Here is a 16,068-nt window from a genome sequence, read left to right as displayed (position 1 = left end):
GTCCACGCAGCAGAGTGGCGCAGTGGAAGCGTGCTGGGCCCATAACCCAGAGGTCCGTGGATCGAAACCACGCTCTGCTAAAATTATTCTTTTTCTTGGGTGCTTCGAGCTCGTTCACTAAGCCTCGGGTGCGATGATTCAGCGTCAACAGCAAACCCTGTAAGTTCTGAAACGACGACGACGTGGTGTGAAGAATACGAGAAACACTTCCTAAGACGCAGACTTTCTTACGATTCTGCAGCAACTACATTTCTCGATCACAACGTTAATGTCCTTTCGGGCCACACGTGCAACTTTTGCGATATAAAAGTCGCACCTCCCCAGCGGGGAATCGAACCCCGGTCTCCCGCGTGACAGGCGGGGATACTAACCACTATACTACCGAGGAATACGCAATCCGTACCTACAATGCACGCTCACTTATGATTCTCAAGTAGGTGATACATCTCAAATCTAGCGTCCCGATGCTTTCAGAGTCAGCTGCTACGAAATAAAAGTATGCCCCAGGTGAGGCTCGAACTCACAACCCCGGCATTGCTCACGGCTACTGCCTTATAAGTACCGTGCGCTAACCAATTGCGCCACTGGGGCTACAGCAGGGTGCTTTCAGTTAGCGGTATTCGCTTTGCTGCCAACCTGTTGTGGCAACAGACCCTCATACGACCGTCACCTGCGGCCATACTGCGACTTTAGCACCTGTCTACGGATGCTTCATACGATTCTTGTTTCATATGCTACACTTACAAGCATATCAGCCGCTTGTCATCACCGAAAAATTGCAGAAAACGCGCGCCTTGCCATCTGCTACCTGTCCAACGGCGAGGGCAGATGTGTGGCAAGCTCTAAGCTATGCAGGCGCAACATGGCCGAGCAGCTAGAGGGGAGATGCCTTCCTTGGCAGCTCCCTGCAGAGTGCGGAAGACCGGAGTGGCCGCGCCGCCGTTGTCAGTGGACGACACGCAGTTGACGAGCCACCGAGAACGCGTTGCTCCGCGATGTGTAGCAGCCTCTTATTACGAAGCGCGAACAGTGGCCTTGTGGCGCAACGGATAACGCGTCTGACTACGGATCAGAAGATTCCAGGTTCGAATCCTGGCAGGGTCGGCATTTTGTTAGTTGCGGGCGCGTAGCTAGGCAGTGCGTTCGAATGTTTCCACCTGCGTGCAGTGCAATGTCAATCCTGAGCATCTCGCAGCTGCATCTCGAGACGATCGTGGTAAATATCGCTTCGTGCAAGCGTCAGCGTAGCGTCAGTCGAGCAAAGTCGAGACAAGTCAAGCTGAGAGATGTCACACAGTTAATTAATCGGTACGCGACGCAGACAACGCTTTTCCAAGTGTCCCATGTCACGCACCGCAGAGGGCGAACACCTCCACGCAGCAGAGTGGCGCAGTGGAAGCGTGCTGGGCCCATAACCCAGAGGTCCGTGGATCGAAACCACGCTCTGCTAAAATTATTCTTTTTCTTGGGTGCTTCGAGCTCGTTCACTAAGCCTCGGGTGCGATGATTCAGCGTCAACAGCAAACCCTGTAAGTTCTGAAACGACGACGACGTGGTGTGAAGAATACGAGAAACACTTCCTAAGACGCAGACTTTCTTACGATTCTGCAGCAACTACATTTCTCGATCACAACGTTAATGTCCTTTCGGGCCACACGTGCAACTTTTGCGATATAAAAGTCGCACCTCCCCAGTGGGGAATCGAACCCCGGTCTCCCGCGTGACAGGCGGGGATACTAACCACTATACTACCGAGGAATACGCAATCCGTACCTACAATGCACGCTCACTTATGATTCTCAAGTAGGTGATACATCTCAAATCTAGCGTCCCGATGCTTTCAGAGTCAGCTGCTACGAAATAAAAGTATGCCCCAGGTGAGGCTCGAACTCACAACCCCGGCATTGCTCACGGCTACTGCCTTATAAGTACCGTGCGCTAACCAATTGCGCCACTGGGGCTACAGCAGGGTGCTTTCAGTTAGCGGTATTCGCTTTGCTGCCAACCTGTTGTGGCAACAGACCCTCATACGACCGTCACCTGCGGCCATACTGCGACTTTAGCACCTGTCTACGGATGCTTCATACGATTCTTGTTTCATATGCTACACTTACAAGCATATCAGCCGCTTGTCATCACCGAAAAATTGCAGAAAACGCGCGCCTTGCCATCTGCTACCTGTCCAACGGCGAGGGCAGATGTGTGGCAAGCTCTAAGCTATGCAGGCGCAACATGGCCGAGCAGCTAGAGGGGAGATGCCTTCCTTGGCAGCTCCCTGCAGAGTGCGGAAGACCGGAGTGGCCGCGCCGCCGTTGTCAGTGGACGACACGCAGTTGACGAGCCACCGAGAACGCGTTGCTCCGCGATGTGTAGCAGCCTCTTATTACGAAACGCGAACAGTGGCCCTGTGGCGCAACGGATAACGCGTCTGACTACGGATCAGAAGATTCCAGGTTCGAATCCTGGCAGGGTCGGCATTTTGTTAGTTGCGGGCGCGTAGCTAGGCAGTGCGTTCGAATGTTTCCACCTGCGTGCAGTGCAATGTCAATCCTGAGCATCTCGCAGCTGCATCTCGAGACGATCGTGGTAAATATCGCTTCGTGCAAGCGTCAGCGTAGCGTCAGTCGAGCAAAGTCGAGACAAGTCAAGCTGAGAGATGTCACACAGTTAATTAATCGGTACGCGACGCAGACAACGCTTTTCCAAGTGTCCCATGTCACGCACCGCAGAGGGCGAACACGTCCACGCAGCAGAGTGGCGCAGTGGAAGCGTGCTGGGCCCATAACCCAGAGGTCCGTGGATCGAAACCACGCTCTGCTAAAATTATTCTTTTTCTTGGGTGCTTCGAGCTCGTTCACTAAGCCTCGGGTGCGATGATTCAGCGTCAACAGCAAACCCTGTAAGTTCTGAAACGACGACGACGTGGTGTGAAGAATACGAGAAACACTTCCTAAGACGCAGACTTTCTTACGATTCTGCAGCAACTACATTTCTCGATCACAACGTTAATGTCCTTTCGGGCCACACGTGCAACTTTTGCGATATAAAAGTCGCACCTCCCCAGCGGGGAATCGAACCCCGGTCTCCCGCGTGACAGGCGGGGATACTAACCACTATACTACCGAGGAATACGCAATCCGTACCTACAATGCACGCTCACTTATGATTCTCAAGTAGGTGATACATCTCAAATCTAGCGTCCCGATGCTTTCAGAGTCAGCTGCTACGAAATAAAAGTATGCCCCAGGTGAGGCTCGAACTCACAACCCCGGCATTGCTCACGGCTACTGCCTTATAAGTACCGTGCGCTAACCAATTGCGCCACTGGGGCTACAGCAGGGTGCTTTCAGTTAGCGGTATTCGCTTTGCTGCCAACCTGTTGTGGCAACAGACCCTCATACGACCGTCACCTGCGGCCATACTGCGACTTTAGCACCTGTCTACGGATGCTTCATACGATTCTTGTTTCATATGCTACACTTACAAGCATATCAGCCGCTTGTCATCACCGAAAAATTGCAGAAAACGCGCGCCTTGCCATCTGCTACCTGTCCAACGGCGAGGGCAGATGTGTGGCAAGCTCTAAGCTATGCAGGCGCAACATGGCCGAGCAGCTAGAGGGGAGATGCCTTCCTTGGCAGCTCCCTGCAGAGTGCGGAAGACCGGAGTGGCCGCGCCGCCGTTGTCAGTGGACGACACGCAGTTGACGAGCCACCGAGAACGCGTTGCTCCGCGATGTGTAGCAGCCTCTTATTACGAAGCGCGAACAGTGGCCTTGTGGCGCAACGGATAACGCGTCTGACTACGGATCAGAAGATTCCAGGTTCGAATCCTGGCAGGGTCGGCATTTTGTTAGTTGCGGGCGCGTAGCTAGGCAGTGCGTTCGAATGTTTCCACCTGCGTGCAGTGCAATGTCAATCCTGAGCATCTCGCAGCTGCATCTCGAGACGATCGTGGTAAATATCGCTTCGTGCAAGCGTCAGCGTAGCGTCAGTCGAGCAAAGTCGAGACAAGTCAAGCTGAGAGATGTCACACAGTTAATTAATCGGTACGCGACGCAGACAACGCTTTTCCAAGTGTCCCATGTCACGCACCGCAGAGGGCGAACACCTCCACGCAGCAGAGTGGCGCAGTGGAAGCGTGCTGGGCCCATAACCCAGAGGTCCGTGGATCGAAACCACGCTCTGCTAAAATTATTCTTTTTCTTGGGTGCTTCGAGCTCGTTCACTAAGCCTCGGGTGCGATGATTCAGCGTCAACAGCAAACCCTGTAAGTTCTGAAACGACGACGACGTGGTGTGAAGAATACGAGAAACACTTCCTAAGACGCAGACTTTCTTACGATTCTGCAGCAACTACATTTCTCGATCACAACGTTAATGTCCTTTCGGGCCACACGTGCAACTTTTGCGATATAAAAGTCGCACCTCCCCAGCGGGGAATCGAACCCCGGTCTCCCGCGTGACAGGCGGGGATACTAACCACTATACTACCGAGGAATACGCAATCCGTACCTACAATGCACGCTCACTTATGATTCTCAAGTAGGTGATACATCTCAAATCTAGCGTCCCGATGCTTTCAGAGTCAGCTGCTACGAAATAAAAGTATGCCCCAGGTGAGGCTCGAACTCACAACCCCGGCATTGCTCACGGCTACTGCCTTATAAGTACCGTGCGCTAACCAATTGCGCCACTGGGGCTACAGCAGGGTGCTTTCAGTTAGCGGTATTCGCTTTGCTGCCAACCTGTTGTGGCAACAGACCCTCATACGACCGTCACCTGCGGCCATACTGCGACTTTAGCACCTGTCTACGGATGCTTCATACGATTCTTGTTTCATATGCTACACTTACAAGCATATCAGCCGCTTGTCATCACCGAAAAATTGCAGAAAACGCGCGCCTTGCCATCTGCTACCTGTCCAACGGCGAGGGCAGATGTGTGGCAAGCTCTAAGCTATGCAGGCGCAACATGGCCGAGCAGCTAGAGGGGAGATGCCTTCCTTGGCAGCTCCCTGCAGAGTGCGGAAGACCGGAGTGGCCGCGCCGCCGTTGTCAGTGGACGACACGCAGTTGACGAGCCACCGAGAACGCGTTGCTCCGCGATGTGTAGCAGCCTCTTATTACGAAACGCGAACAGTGGCCCTGTGGCGCAACGGATAACGCGTCTGACTACGGATCAGAAGATTCCAGGTTCGAATCCTGGCAGGGTCGGCATTTTGTTAGTTGCGGGCGCGTAGCTAGGCAGTGCGTTCGAATGTTTCCACCTGCGTGCAGTGCAATGTCAATCCTGAGCATCTCGCAGCTGCATCTCGAGACGATCGTGGTAAATATCGCTTCGTGCAAGCGTCAGCGTAGCGTCAGTCGAGCAAAGTCGAGACAAGTCAAGCTGAGAGATGTCACACAGTTAATTAATCGGTACGCGACGCAGACAACGCTTTTCCAAGTGTCCCATGTCACGCACCGCAGAGGGCGAACACCTCCACGCAGCAGAGTGGCGCAGTGGAAGCGTGCTGGGCCCATAACCCAGAGGTCCGTGGATCGAAACCACGCTCTGCTAAAATTATTCTTTTTCTTGGGTGCTTCGAGCTCGTTCACTAAGCCTCGGGTGCGATGATTCAGCGTCAACAGCAAACCCTGTAAGTTCTGAAACGACGACGACGTGGTGTGAAGAATACGAGAAACACTTCCTAAGACGCAGACTTTCTTACGATTCTGCAGCAACTACATTTCTCGATCACAACGTTAATGTCCTTTCGGGCCACACGTGCAACTTTTGCGATATAAAAGTCGCACCTCCCCAGCGGGGAATCGAACCACGGTCTCCCGCGTGACAGGCGGGGATACTAACCACTATACTACCGAGGAATACGCAATCCGTACCTACAATGCACGCTCACTTATGATTCTCAAGTAGGTGATACATCTCAAATCTAGCGTCCCGATGCTTTCAGAGTCAGCTGCTACGAAATAAAAGTATGCCCCAGGTGAGGCTCGAACTCACAACCCCGGCATTGCTCACGGCTACTGCCTTATAAGTACCGTGCGCTAACCAATTGCGCCACTGGGGCTACAGCAGGGTGCTTTCAGTTAGCGGTATTCGCTTTGCTGCCAACCTGTTGTGGCAACAGACCCTCATACGACCGTCACCTGCGGCCATACTGCGACTTTAGCACCTGTCTACGGATGCTTCATACGATTCTTGTTTCATATGCTACACTTACAAGCATATCAGCCGCTTGTCATCACCGAAAAATTGCAGAAAACGCGCGCCTTGCCATCTGCTACCTGTCCAACGGCGAGGGCAGATGTGTGGCAAGCTCTAAGCTATGCAGGCGCAACATGGCCGAGCAGCTAGAGGGGAGATGCCTTCCTAGGCAGCTCCCTGCAGAGTGCGGAAGACCGGAGTGGCCGCGCCGCCGTTGTCAGTGGACGACACGCAGTTGACGAGCCACCGAGAACGCGTTGCTCCGCGATGTGTAGCAGCCTCTTATTACGAAACGCGAACAGTGGCCCTGTGGCGCAACGGATAACGCGTCTGACTACGGATCAGAAGATTCCAGGTTCGAATCCTGGCAGGGTCGGCATTTTGTTAGTTGCGGGCGCGTAGCTAGGCAGTGCGTTCGAATGTTTCCACCTGCGTGCAGTGCAATGTCAATCCTGAGCATCTCGCAGCTGCATCTCGAGACGATCGTGGTAAATATCGCTTCGTGCAAGCGTCAGCGTAGCGTCAGTCGAGCAAAGTCGAGACAAGTCAAGCTGAGAGATGTCACACAGTTAATTAATCGGTACGCGACGCAGACAACGCTTTTCCAAGTGTCCCATGTCACGCACCGCAGAGGGCGAACACCTCCACGCAGCAGAGTGGCGCAGTGGAAGCGTGCTGGGCCCATAACCCAGAGGTCCGTGGATCGAAACCACGCTCTGCTAAAATTATTCTTTTTCTTGGGTGCTTCGAGCTCGTTCACTAAGCCTCGGGTGCGATGATTCAGCGTCAACAGCAAACCCTGTAAGTTCTGAAACGACGACGACGTGGTGTGAAGAATACGAGAAACACTTCCTAAGACGCAGACTTTCTTACGATTCTGCAGCAACTACATTTCTCGATCACAACGTTAATGTCCTTTCGGGCCACACGTGCAACTTTTGCGATATAAAAGTCGCACCTCCCCAGCGGGGAATCGAACCACGGTCTCCCGCGTGACAGGCGGGGATACTAACCACTATACTACCGAGGAATACGCAATCCGTACCTACAATGCACGCTCACTTATGATTCTCAAGTAGGTGATACATCTCAAATCTAGCGTCCCGATGCTTTCAGAGTCAGCTGCTACGAAATAAAAGTATGCCCCAGGTGAGGCTCGAACTCACAACCCCGGCATTGCTCACGGCTACTGCCTTATAAGTACCGTGCGCTAACCAATTGCGCCACTGGGGCTACAGCAGGGTGCTTTCAGTTAGCGGTATTCGCTTTGCTGCCAACCTGTTGTGGCAACAGACCCTCATACGACCGTCACCTGCGGCCATACTGCGACTTTAGCACCTGTCTACGGATGCTTCATACGATTCTTGTTTCATATGCTACACTTACAAGCATATCAGCCGCTTGTCATCACCGAAAAATTGCAGAAAACGCGCGCCTTGCCATCTGCTACCTGTCCAACGGCGAGGGCAGATGTGTGGCAAGCTCTAAGCTATGCAGGCGCAACATGGCCGAGCAGCTAGAGGGGAGATGCCTTCCTAGGCAGCTCCCTGCAGAGTGCGGAAGACCGGAGTGGCCGCGCCGCCGTTGTCAGTGGACGACACGCAGTTGACGAGCCACCGAGAACGCGTTGCTCCGCGATGTGTAGCAGCCTCTTATTACGAAACGCGAACAGTGGCCCTGTGGCGCAACGGATAACGCGTCTGACTACGGATCAGAAGATTCCAGGTTCGAATCCTGGCAGGGTCGGCATTTTGTTAGTTGCGGGCGCGTAGCTAGGCAGTGCGTTCGAATGTTTCCACCTGCGTGCAGTGCAATGTCAATCCTGAGCATCTCGCAGCTGCATCTCGAGACGATCGTGGTAAATATCGCTTCGTGCAAGCGTCAGCGTAGCGTCAGTCGAGCAAAGTCGAGACAAGTCAAGCTGAGAGATGTCACACAGTTAATTAATCGGTACGCGACGCAGACAACGCTTTTCCAAGTGTCCCATGTCACGCACCGCAGAGGGCGAACACCTCCACGCAGCAGAGTGGCGCAGTGGAAGCGTGCTGGGCCCATAACCCAGAGGTCCGTGGATCGAAACCACGCTCTGCTAAAATTATTCTTTTTCTTGGGTGCTTCGAGCTCGTTCACTAAGCCTCGGGTGCGATGATTCAGCGTCAACAGCAAACCCTGTAAGTTCTGAAACGACGACGACGTGGTGTGAAGAATACGAGAAACACTTCCTAAGACGCAGACTTTCTTACGATTCTGCAGCAACTACATTTCTCGATCACAACGTTAATGTCCTTTCGGGCCACACGTGCAACTTTTGCGATATAAAAGTCGCACCTCCCCAGCGGGAAATCGAACCCCGGTCTCCCGCGTGACAGGCGGGGATACTAACCACTATACTACCGAGGAATACGCAATCGGTACCTACAATGCACGCTCACTTATGATTCTCAAGTAGGTGATACATCTCAAATCTAGCTTCCCGATGCTTTCAGAGTCAGCTGCTACGAAATAAAAGTATGCCCCAGGTGAGGCTCGAACTCACAACCCCGGCATTGCTCACGGCTACTGCCTTATAAGTACCGTGCGCTAACCAATTGCGCCACTGGGGCTACAGCAGGGTGCTTTCAGTTAGCGGTATTCGCTTTGCTGCCAACCTGTTGTGGCAACAGACCCTCATACGACCGTCACCTGCGGCCATACTGCGACTTTAGCACCTGTCTACGGATGCTTCATACGATTCTTGTTTCATATGCTACACTTACAAGCATATCAGCCGCTTGTAATCACCGAAAAATTGCAGAAAACGCGCGCCTTGCCATCTGCTACCTGTCCAACGGCGAGGGCAGATGTGTGGCAAGCTCTAAGCTATGCAGGCGCAACATGGCCGAGCAGCTAGAGGGGAGATGCCTTCCTAGGCAGCTCCCTGCAGAGTGCGGAAGACCGGAGTGGCCGCGCCGCCGTTGTCAGTGGACGACACGCAGTTGACGAGCCACCGAGAACGCGTTGCTCCGCGATGTGTAGCAGCCTCTTATTACGAAACGCGAACAGTGGCCCTGTGGCGCAACGGATAACGCGTCTGACTACGGATCAGAAGATTCCAGGTTCGAATCCTGGCAGGGTCGGCATTTTGTTAGTTGCGGGCGCGTAGCTAGGCAGTGCGTTCGAATGTTTCCACCTGCGTGCAGTGCAATGTCAATCCTGAGCATCTCGCAGCTGCATCTCGAGACGATCGTGGTAAATATCGCTTCGTGCAAGCGTCAGCGTAGCGTCAGTCGAGCAAAGTCGAGACAAGTCAAGCTGAGAGATGTCACACAGTTAATTAATCGGTACGCGACGCAGACAACGCTTTTCCAAGTGTCCCATGTCACGCACCGCAGAGGGCGAACACCTCCACGCAGCAGAGTGGCGCAGTGGAAGCGTGCTGGGCCCATAACCCAGAGGTCCGTGGATCGAAACCACGCTCTGCTAAAATTATTCTTTTTCTTGGGTGCTTCGAGCTCGTTCACTAAGCCTCGGGTGCGATGATTCAGCGTCAACAGCAAACCCTGTAAGTTCTGAAACGACGACGACGTGGTGTGAAGAATACGAGAAACACTTCCTAAGACGCAGACTTTCTTACGATTCTGCAGCAACTACATTTCTCGATCACAACGTTAATGTCCTTTCGGGCCACACGTGCAACTTTTGCGATATAAAAGTCGCACCTCCCCAGCGGGAAATCGAACCCCGGTCTCCCGCGTGACAGGCGGGGATACTAACCACTATACTACCGAGGAATACGCAATCGGTACCTACAATGCACGCTCACTTATGATTCTCAAGTAGGTGATACATCTCAAATCTAGCGTCCCGATGCTTTCAGAGTCAGCTGCTACGAAATAAAAGTATGCCCCAGGTGAGGCTCGAACTCACAACCCCGGCATTGCTCACGGCTACTGCCTTATAAGTACCGTGCGCTAACCAATTGCGCCACTGGGGCTACAGCAGGGTGCTTTCAGTTAGCGGTATTCGCTTTGCTGCCAACCTGTTGTGGCAACAGACCCTTATACGACCGTCACCTGCGGCCATACTGCGACTTTAGCACCTGTCTACGGATGCTTCATACGATTCTTGTTTCATATGCTACACTTACAAGCATATCAGCCGCTTGTCATCACCGAAAAATTGCAGAAAACGCGCGCCTTGCCATCTGCTACCTGTCCAACGGCGAGGGCAGATGTGTGGCAAGCTCTAAGCTATGCAGGCGCAACATGGCCGAGCAGCTAGAGGGGAGATGCCTTCCTAGGCAGCTCCCTGCAGAGTGCGGAAGACCGGAGTGGCCGCGCCGCCGTTGTCAGTGGACGACACGCAGTTGACGAGCCACCGAGAACGCGTTGCTCCGCGATGTGTAGCAGCCTCTTATTACGAAACGCGAACAGTGGCCCTGTGGCGCAACGGATAACGCGTCTGACTACGGATCAGAAGATTCCAGGTTCGAATCCTGGCAGGGTCGGCATTTTGTTAGTTGCGGGCGCGTAGCTAGGCAGTGCGTTCGAATGTTTCCACCTGCGTGCAGTGCAATGTCAATCCTGAGCATCTCGCAGCTGCATCTCGAGACGATCGTGGTAAATATCGCTTCGTGCAAGCGTCAGCGTAGCGTCAGTCGAGCAAAGTCGAGACAAGTCAAGCTGAGAGATGTCACACAGTTAATTAATCGGTACGCGACGCAGACAACGCTTTTCCAAGTGTCCCATGTCACGCACCGCAGAGGGCGAACACCTCCACGCAGCAGAGTGGCGCAGTGGAAGCGTGCTGGGCCCATAACCCAGAGGTCCGTGGATCGAAACCACGCTCTGCTAAAATTATTCTTTTTCTTGGGTGCTTCGAGCTCGTTCACTAAGCCTCGGGTGCGATGATTCAGCGTCAACAGCAAACCCTGTAAGTTCTGAAACGACGACGACGTGGTGTGAAGAATACGAGAAACACTTCCTAAGACGCAGACTTTCTTACGATTCTGCAGCAACTACATTTCTCGATCACAACGTTAATGTCCTTTCGGGCCACACGTGCAACTTTTGCGATATAAAAGTCGCACCTCCCCAGCGGGAAATCGAACCCCGGTCTCCCGCGTGACAGGCGGGGATACTAACCACTATACTACCGAGGAATACGCAATCGGTACCTACAATGCACGCTCACTTATGATTCTCAAGTAGGTGATACATCTCAAATCTAGCGTCCCGATGCTTTCAGAGTCAGCTGCTACGAAATAAAAGTATGCCCCAGGTGAGGCTCGAACTCACAACCCCGGCATTGCTCACGGCTACTGCCTTATAAGTACCGTGCGCTAACCAATTGCGCCACTGGGGCTACAGCAGGGTGCTTTCAGTTAGCGGTATTCGCTTTGCTGCCAACCTGTTGTGGCAACAGACCCTCATACGACCGTCACCTGCGGCCATACTGCGACTTTAGCACCTGTCTACGGATGCTTCATACGATTCTTGTTTCATATGCTACACTTACAAGCATATCAGCCGCTTGTCATCACCGAAAAATTGCAGAAAACGCGCGCCTTGCCATCTGCTACCTGTCCAACGGCGAGGGCAGATGTGTGGCAAGCTCTAAGCTATGCAGGCGCAACATGGCCGAGCAGCTAGAGGGGAGATGCCTTCCTTGGCAGCTCCCTGCAGAGTGCGGAAGACCGGAGTGGCCGCGCCGCCGTTGTCAGTGGACGACACGCAGTTGACGAGCCACCGAGAACGCGTTGCTCCGCGATGTGTAGCAGCCTCTTATTACGAAACGCGAACAGTGGCCCTGTGGCGCAACGGATAACGCGTCTGACTACGGATCAGAAGATTCCAGGTTCGAATCCTGGCAGGGTCGGCATTTTGTTAGTTGCGGGCGCGTAGCTAGGCAGTGCGTTCGAATGTTTCCACCTGCGTGCAGTGCAATGTCAATCCTGAGCATCTCGCAGCTGCATCTCGAGACGATCGTGGTAAATATCGCTTCGTGCAAGCGTCAGCGTAGCGTCAGTCGAGCAAAGTCGAGACAAGTCAAGCTGAGAGATGTCACACAGTTAATTAATCGGTACGCGACGCAGACAACGCTTTTCCAAGTGTCCCATGTCACGCACCGCAGAGGGCGAACACCTCCACGCAGCAGAGTGGCGCAGTGGAAGCGTGCTGGGCCCATAACCCAGAGGTCCGTGGATCGAAACCACGCTCTGCTAAAATTATTCTTTTTCTTGGGTGCTTCGAGCTCGTTCACTAAGCCTCGGGTGCGATGATTCAGCGTCAACAGCAAACCCTGTAAGTTCTGAAACGACGACGACGTGGTGTGAAGAATACGAGAAACACTTCCTAAGACGCAGACTTTCTTACGATTCTGCAGCAACTACATTTCTCGATCACAACGTTAATGTCCTTTCGGGCCACACGTGCAACTTTTGCGATATAAAAGTCGCACCTCCCCAGCGGGGAATCGAACCACGGTCTCCCGCGTGACAGGCGGGGATACTAACCACTATACTACCGAGGAATACGCAATCCGTACCTACAATGCACGCTCACTTATGATTCTCAAGTAGGTGATACATCTCAAATCTAGCGTCCCGATGCTTTCAGAGTCAGCTGCTACGAAATAAAAGTATGCCCCAGGTGAGGCTCGAACTCACAACCCCGGCATTGCTCACGGCTACTGCCTTATAAGTACCGTGCGCTAACCAATTGCGCCACTGGGGCTACAGCAGGGTGCTTTCAGTTAGCGGTATTCGCTTTGCTGCCAACCTGTTGTGGCAACAGACCCTCATACGACCGTCACCTGCGGCCATACTGCGACTTTAGCACCTGTCTACGGATGCTTCATACGATTCTTGTTTCATATGCTACACTTACAAGCATATCAGCCGCTTGTCATCACCGAAAAATTGCAGAAAACGCGCGCCTTGCCATCTGCTACCTGTCCAACGGCGAGGGCAGATGTGTGGCAAGCTCTAAGCTATGCAGGCGCAACATGGCCGAGCAGCTAGAGGGGAGATGCCTTCCTAGGCAGCTCCCTGCAGAGTGCGGAAGACCGGAGTGGCCGCGCCGCCGTTGTCAGTGGACGACACGCAGTTGACGAGCCACCGAGAACGCGTTGCTCCGCGATGTGTAGCAGCCTCTTATTACGAAACGCGAACAGTGGCCCTGTGGCGCAACGGATAACGCGTCTGACTACGGATCAGAAGATTCCAGGTTCGAATCCTGGCAGGGTCGGCATTTTGTTAGTTGCGGGCGCGTAGCTAGGCAGTGCGTTCGAATGTTTCCACCTGCGTGCAGTGCAATGTCAATCCTGAGCATCTCGCAGCTGCATCTCGAGACGATCGTGGTAAATATCGCTTCGTGCAAGCGTCAGCGTAGCGTCAGTCGAGCAAAGTCGAGACAAGTCAAGCTGAGAGATGTCACACAGTTAATTAATCGGTACGCGACGCAGACAACGCTTTTCCAAGTGTCCCATGTCACGCACCGCAGAGGGCGAACACCTCCACGCAGCAGAGTGGCGCAGTGGAAGCGTGCTGGGCCCATAACCCAGAGGTCCGTGGATCGAAACCACGCTCTGCTAAAATTATTCTTTTTCTTGGGTGCTTCGAGCTCGTTCACTAAGCCTCGGGTGCGATGATTCAGCGTCAACAGCAAACCCTGTAAGTTCTGAAACGACGACGACGTGGTGTGAAGAATACGAGAAACACTTCCTAAGACGCAGACTTTCTTACGATTCTGCAGCAACTACATTTCTCGATCACAACGTTAATGTCCTTTCGGGCCACACGTGCAACTTTTGCGATATAAAAGTCGCACCTCCCCAGCGGGAAATCGAACCCCGGTCTCCCGCGTGACAGGCGGGGATACTAACCACTATACTACCGAGGAATACGCAATCGGTACCTACAATGCACGCTCACTTATGATTCTCAAGTAGGTGATACATCTCAAATCTAGCGTCCCGATGCTTTCAGAGTCAGCTGCTACGAAATAAAAGTATGCCCCAGGTGAGGCTCGAACTCACAACCCCGGCATTGCTCACGGCTACTGCCTTATAAGTACCGTGCGCTAACCAATTGCGCCACTGGGGCTACAGCAGGGTGCTTTCAGTTAGCGGTATTCGCTTTGCTGCCAACCTGTTGTGGCAACAGACCCTCATACGACCGTCACCTGCGGCCATACTGCGACTTTAGCACCTGTCTACGGATGCTTCATACGATTCTTGTTTCATATGCTACACTTACAAGCATATCAGCCGCTTGTCATCACCGAAAAATTGCAGAAAACGCGCGCCTTGCCATCTGCTACCTGTCCAACGGCGAGGGCAGATGTGTGGCAAGCTCTAAGCTATGCAGGCGCAACATGGCCGAGCAGCTAGAGGGGAGATGCCTTCCTAGGCAGCTCCCTGCAGAGTGCGGAAGACCGGAGTGGCCGCGCCGCCGTTGTCAGTGGACGACACGCAGTTGACGAGCCACCGAGAACGCGTTGCTCCGCGATGTGTAGCAGCCTCTTATTACGAAACGCGAACAGTGGCCCTGTGGCGCAACGGATAACGCGTCTGACTACGGATCAGAAGATTCCAGGTTCGAATCCTGGCAGGGTCGGCATTTTGTTAGTTGCGGGCGCGTAGCTAGGCAGTGCGTTCGAATGTTTCCACCTGCGTGCAGTGCAATGTCAATCCTGAGCATCTCGCAGCTGCATCTCGAGACGATCGTGGTAAATATCGCTTCGTGCAAGCGTCAGCGTAGCGTCAGTCGAGCAAAGTCGAGACAAGTCAAGCTGAGAGATGTCACACAGTTAATTAATCGGTACGCGACGCAGACAACGCTTTTCCAAGTGTCCCATGTCACGCACCGCAGAGGGCGAACACCTCCACGCAGCAGAGTGGCGCAGTGGAAGCGTGCTGGGCCCATAACCCAGAGGTCCGTGGATCGAAACCACGCTCTGCTAAAATTATTCTTTTTCTTGGGTGCTTCGAGCTCGTTCACTAAGCCTCGGGTGCGATGATTCAGCGTCAACAGCAAACCCTGTAAGTTCTGAAACGACGACGACGTGGTGTGAAGAATACGAGAAACACTTCCTAAGACGCAGACTTTCTTACGATTCTGCAGCAACTACATTTCTCGATCACAACGTTAATGTCCTTTCGGGCCACACGTGCAACTTTTGCGATATAAAAGTCGCACCTCCCCAGCGGGAAATCGAACCCCGGTCCCCCGCGTGACAGGCGGGGATACTAACCACTATACTACCGAGGAATACGCAATCGGTACCTACAATGCACGCTCACTTATGATTCTCAAGTAGGTGATACATCTCAAATCTAGCGTCCCGATGCTTTCAGAGTCAGCTGCTACGAAATAAAAGTATGCCCCAGGTGAGGCTCGAACTCACAACCCCGGCATTGCTCACGGCTACTGCCTTATAAGTACCGTGCGCTAACCAATTGCGCCACTGGGGCTACAGCAGGGTGCTTTCAGTTAGCGGTATTCGCTTTGCTGCCAACCTGTTGTGGCAACAGACCCTCATACGACCGTCACCTGCGGCCATACTGCGACTTTAGCACCTGTCTACGGATGCTTCATACGATTCTTGTTTCATATGCTACACTTACAAGCATATCAGCCGCTTGTCATCACCGAAAAATTGCAGAAAACGCGCGCCTTGCCATCTGCTACCTGTCCAACGGCGAGGGCAGATGTGTGGCAAGCTCTAAGCTATGCAGGCGCAACATGGCCGAGCAGCTAGAGGGGAGATGCCTTCCTAGGCAGCTCCCTGCAGAGTGCGGAAGACCGGAGTGGCCGCGCCGCCGTTGTCAGTGGACGACACGCAGTTGACGAGCCACCGAGAACGCGTTGCTCCGCGATG

General features: G+C 53.4%; 47 non-coding genes across 47 annotated transcripts; 23 read left to right on the top strand and 24 right to left on the bottom strand.

Moving 5' to 3' along the window:
• Window positions 1-8: 8 nt before the first annotated feature.
• On the top strand, window positions 9-80 carry Trnam-cau. Its single transcript has one exon. It is a non-coding gene; the product is annotated as a tRNA-Met (tRNA).
• A 236-nt stretch (window positions 81-316) lies between these two features.
• Trnad-guc lies at window positions 317-388 on the bottom strand. Its single transcript has one exon. It is a non-coding gene; the product is annotated as a tRNA-Asp (tRNA).
• Window positions 389-499: 111 nt separating this feature from the next.
• Window positions 500-591, bottom strand: Trnai-uau. The gene is given in 2 exon segments: window positions 500-535; window positions 554-591. It is a non-coding gene; the product is annotated as a tRNA-Ile (tRNA).
• Window positions 592-1,031: 440 nt separating this feature from the next.
• On the top strand, window positions 1,032-1,104 carry Trnar-acg. The gene has a single exon. It is a non-coding gene; the product is annotated as a tRNA-Arg (tRNA).
• Window positions 1,105-1,378: 274 nt separating this feature from the next.
• Window positions 1,379-1,450, top strand: Trnam-cau. Its single transcript has one exon. It is a non-coding gene; the product is annotated as a tRNA-Met (tRNA).
• A 236-nt stretch (window positions 1,451-1,686) lies between these two features.
• Window positions 1,687-1,758, bottom strand: Trnad-guc. Its single transcript has one exon. It is a non-coding gene; the product is annotated as a tRNA-Asp (tRNA).
• A 111-nt stretch (window positions 1,759-1,869) lies between these two features.
• Trnai-uau lies at window positions 1,870-1,961 on the bottom strand. The gene is given in 2 exon segments: window positions 1,870-1,905; window positions 1,924-1,961. It is a non-coding gene; the product is annotated as a tRNA-Ile (tRNA).
• A 440-nt stretch (window positions 1,962-2,401) lies between these two features.
• Trnar-acg lies at window positions 2,402-2,474 on the top strand. The gene has a single exon. It is a non-coding gene; the product is annotated as a tRNA-Arg (tRNA).
• A 274-nt stretch (window positions 2,475-2,748) lies between these two features.
• Trnam-cau lies at window positions 2,749-2,820 on the top strand. The gene has a single exon. It is a non-coding gene; the product is annotated as a tRNA-Met (tRNA).
• A 236-nt stretch (window positions 2,821-3,056) lies between these two features.
• Window positions 3,057-3,128, bottom strand: Trnad-guc. Its single transcript has one exon. It is a non-coding gene; the product is annotated as a tRNA-Asp (tRNA).
• Window positions 3,129-3,239: 111 nt separating this feature from the next.
• Trnai-uau lies at window positions 3,240-3,331 on the bottom strand. Its single transcript is given in 2 exon segments — window positions 3,240-3,275; window positions 3,294-3,331. It is a non-coding gene; the product is annotated as a tRNA-Ile (tRNA).
• Window positions 3,332-3,771: 440 nt separating this feature from the next.
• On the top strand, window positions 3,772-3,844 carry Trnar-acg. The gene has a single exon. It is a non-coding gene; the product is annotated as a tRNA-Arg (tRNA).
• Window positions 3,845-4,118: 274 nt separating this feature from the next.
• On the top strand, window positions 4,119-4,190 carry Trnam-cau. The gene has a single exon. It is a non-coding gene; the product is annotated as a tRNA-Met (tRNA).
• A 236-nt stretch (window positions 4,191-4,426) lies between these two features.
• Window positions 4,427-4,498, bottom strand: Trnad-guc. The gene has a single exon. It is a non-coding gene; the product is annotated as a tRNA-Asp (tRNA).
• A 111-nt stretch (window positions 4,499-4,609) lies between these two features.
• Window positions 4,610-4,701, bottom strand: Trnai-uau. Its single transcript is given in 2 exon segments — window positions 4,610-4,645; window positions 4,664-4,701. It is a non-coding gene; the product is annotated as a tRNA-Ile (tRNA).
• Window positions 4,702-5,141: 440 nt separating this feature from the next.
• On the top strand, window positions 5,142-5,214 carry Trnar-acg. The gene has a single exon. It is a non-coding gene; the product is annotated as a tRNA-Arg (tRNA).
• A 274-nt stretch (window positions 5,215-5,488) lies between these two features.
• Window positions 5,489-5,560, top strand: Trnam-cau. The gene has a single exon. It is a non-coding gene; the product is annotated as a tRNA-Met (tRNA).
• A 236-nt stretch (window positions 5,561-5,796) lies between these two features.
• Trnad-guc lies at window positions 5,797-5,868 on the bottom strand. Its single transcript has one exon. It is a non-coding gene; the product is annotated as a tRNA-Asp (tRNA).
• Window positions 5,869-5,979: 111 nt separating this feature from the next.
• Trnai-uau lies at window positions 5,980-6,071 on the bottom strand. The gene is given in 2 exon segments: window positions 5,980-6,015; window positions 6,034-6,071. It is a non-coding gene; the product is annotated as a tRNA-Ile (tRNA).
• A 440-nt stretch (window positions 6,072-6,511) lies between these two features.
• Trnar-acg lies at window positions 6,512-6,584 on the top strand. Its single transcript has one exon. It is a non-coding gene; the product is annotated as a tRNA-Arg (tRNA).
• Window positions 6,585-6,858: 274 nt separating this feature from the next.
• Trnam-cau lies at window positions 6,859-6,930 on the top strand. Its single transcript has one exon. It is a non-coding gene; the product is annotated as a tRNA-Met (tRNA).
• Window positions 6,931-7,166: 236 nt separating this feature from the next.
• On the bottom strand, window positions 7,167-7,238 carry Trnad-guc. Its single transcript has one exon. It is a non-coding gene; the product is annotated as a tRNA-Asp (tRNA).
• Window positions 7,239-7,349: 111 nt separating this feature from the next.
• Window positions 7,350-7,441, bottom strand: Trnai-uau. Its single transcript is given in 2 exon segments — window positions 7,350-7,385; window positions 7,404-7,441. It is a non-coding gene; the product is annotated as a tRNA-Ile (tRNA).
• A 440-nt stretch (window positions 7,442-7,881) lies between these two features.
• Trnar-acg lies at window positions 7,882-7,954 on the top strand. Its single transcript has one exon. It is a non-coding gene; the product is annotated as a tRNA-Arg (tRNA).
• Window positions 7,955-8,228: 274 nt separating this feature from the next.
• On the top strand, window positions 8,229-8,300 carry Trnam-cau. Its single transcript has one exon. It is a non-coding gene; the product is annotated as a tRNA-Met (tRNA).
• A 236-nt stretch (window positions 8,301-8,536) lies between these two features.
• Trnad-guc lies at window positions 8,537-8,608 on the bottom strand. Its single transcript has one exon. It is a non-coding gene; the product is annotated as a tRNA-Asp (tRNA).
• A 111-nt stretch (window positions 8,609-8,719) lies between these two features.
• Window positions 8,720-8,811, bottom strand: Trnai-uau. The gene is given in 2 exon segments: window positions 8,720-8,755; window positions 8,774-8,811. It is a non-coding gene; the product is annotated as a tRNA-Ile (tRNA).
• A 440-nt stretch (window positions 8,812-9,251) lies between these two features.
• On the top strand, window positions 9,252-9,324 carry Trnar-acg. The gene has a single exon. It is a non-coding gene; the product is annotated as a tRNA-Arg (tRNA).
• A 274-nt stretch (window positions 9,325-9,598) lies between these two features.
• On the top strand, window positions 9,599-9,670 carry Trnam-cau. Its single transcript has one exon. It is a non-coding gene; the product is annotated as a tRNA-Met (tRNA).
• Window positions 9,671-9,906: 236 nt separating this feature from the next.
• Trnad-guc lies at window positions 9,907-9,978 on the bottom strand. Its single transcript has one exon. It is a non-coding gene; the product is annotated as a tRNA-Asp (tRNA).
• Window positions 9,979-10,089: 111 nt separating this feature from the next.
• Trnai-uau lies at window positions 10,090-10,181 on the bottom strand. The gene is given in 2 exon segments: window positions 10,090-10,125; window positions 10,144-10,181. It is a non-coding gene; the product is annotated as a tRNA-Ile (tRNA).
• Window positions 10,182-10,621: 440 nt separating this feature from the next.
• On the top strand, window positions 10,622-10,694 carry Trnar-acg. Its single transcript has one exon. It is a non-coding gene; the product is annotated as a tRNA-Arg (tRNA).
• Window positions 10,695-10,968: 274 nt separating this feature from the next.
• On the top strand, window positions 10,969-11,040 carry Trnam-cau. Its single transcript has one exon. It is a non-coding gene; the product is annotated as a tRNA-Met (tRNA).
• Window positions 11,041-11,276: 236 nt separating this feature from the next.
• On the bottom strand, window positions 11,277-11,348 carry Trnad-guc. The gene has a single exon. It is a non-coding gene; the product is annotated as a tRNA-Asp (tRNA).
• A 111-nt stretch (window positions 11,349-11,459) lies between these two features.
• Window positions 11,460-11,551, bottom strand: Trnai-uau. Its single transcript is given in 2 exon segments — window positions 11,460-11,495; window positions 11,514-11,551. It is a non-coding gene; the product is annotated as a tRNA-Ile (tRNA).
• A 440-nt stretch (window positions 11,552-11,991) lies between these two features.
• Trnar-acg lies at window positions 11,992-12,064 on the top strand. The gene has a single exon. It is a non-coding gene; the product is annotated as a tRNA-Arg (tRNA).
• A 274-nt stretch (window positions 12,065-12,338) lies between these two features.
• Trnam-cau lies at window positions 12,339-12,410 on the top strand. The gene has a single exon. It is a non-coding gene; the product is annotated as a tRNA-Met (tRNA).
• A 236-nt stretch (window positions 12,411-12,646) lies between these two features.
• On the bottom strand, window positions 12,647-12,718 carry Trnad-guc. The gene has a single exon. It is a non-coding gene; the product is annotated as a tRNA-Asp (tRNA).
• Window positions 12,719-12,829: 111 nt separating this feature from the next.
• On the bottom strand, window positions 12,830-12,921 carry Trnai-uau. Its single transcript is given in 2 exon segments — window positions 12,830-12,865; window positions 12,884-12,921. It is a non-coding gene; the product is annotated as a tRNA-Ile (tRNA).
• Window positions 12,922-13,361: 440 nt separating this feature from the next.
• Window positions 13,362-13,434, top strand: Trnar-acg. Its single transcript has one exon. It is a non-coding gene; the product is annotated as a tRNA-Arg (tRNA).
• Window positions 13,435-13,708: 274 nt separating this feature from the next.
• Window positions 13,709-13,780, top strand: Trnam-cau. Its single transcript has one exon. It is a non-coding gene; the product is annotated as a tRNA-Met (tRNA).
• A 236-nt stretch (window positions 13,781-14,016) lies between these two features.
• On the bottom strand, window positions 14,017-14,088 carry Trnad-guc. The gene has a single exon. It is a non-coding gene; the product is annotated as a tRNA-Asp (tRNA).
• Window positions 14,089-14,199: 111 nt separating this feature from the next.
• On the bottom strand, window positions 14,200-14,291 carry Trnai-uau. The gene is given in 2 exon segments: window positions 14,200-14,235; window positions 14,254-14,291. It is a non-coding gene; the product is annotated as a tRNA-Ile (tRNA).
• Window positions 14,292-14,731: 440 nt separating this feature from the next.
• Trnar-acg lies at window positions 14,732-14,804 on the top strand. Its single transcript has one exon. It is a non-coding gene; the product is annotated as a tRNA-Arg (tRNA).
• A 274-nt stretch (window positions 14,805-15,078) lies between these two features.
• Window positions 15,079-15,150, top strand: Trnam-cau. Its single transcript has one exon. It is a non-coding gene; the product is annotated as a tRNA-Met (tRNA).
• A 236-nt stretch (window positions 15,151-15,386) lies between these two features.
• On the bottom strand, window positions 15,387-15,458 carry Trnad-guc. The gene has a single exon. It is a non-coding gene; the product is annotated as a tRNA-Asp (tRNA).
• A 111-nt stretch (window positions 15,459-15,569) lies between these two features.
• Trnai-uau lies at window positions 15,570-15,661 on the bottom strand. Its single transcript is given in 2 exon segments — window positions 15,570-15,605; window positions 15,624-15,661. It is a non-coding gene; the product is annotated as a tRNA-Ile (tRNA).
• Window positions 15,662-16,068: the final 407 nt, after the last annotated feature.

Source organism: Schistocerca piceifrons, unplaced genomic scaffold (assembly GCF_021461385.2).
Source record: "Schistocerca piceifrons isolate TAMUIC-IGC-003096 unplaced genomic scaffold, iqSchPice1.1 HiC_scaffold_1684, whole genome shotgun sequence".
Taxonomy (NCBI): Eukaryota; Metazoa; Arthropoda; class Insecta; order Orthoptera; family Acrididae; genus Schistocerca; species Schistocerca piceifrons.
The sequence above is the reverse complement of the archived record's forward strand: the minus strand, read 5'-3'. Positions and strand labels throughout refer to the sequence as shown.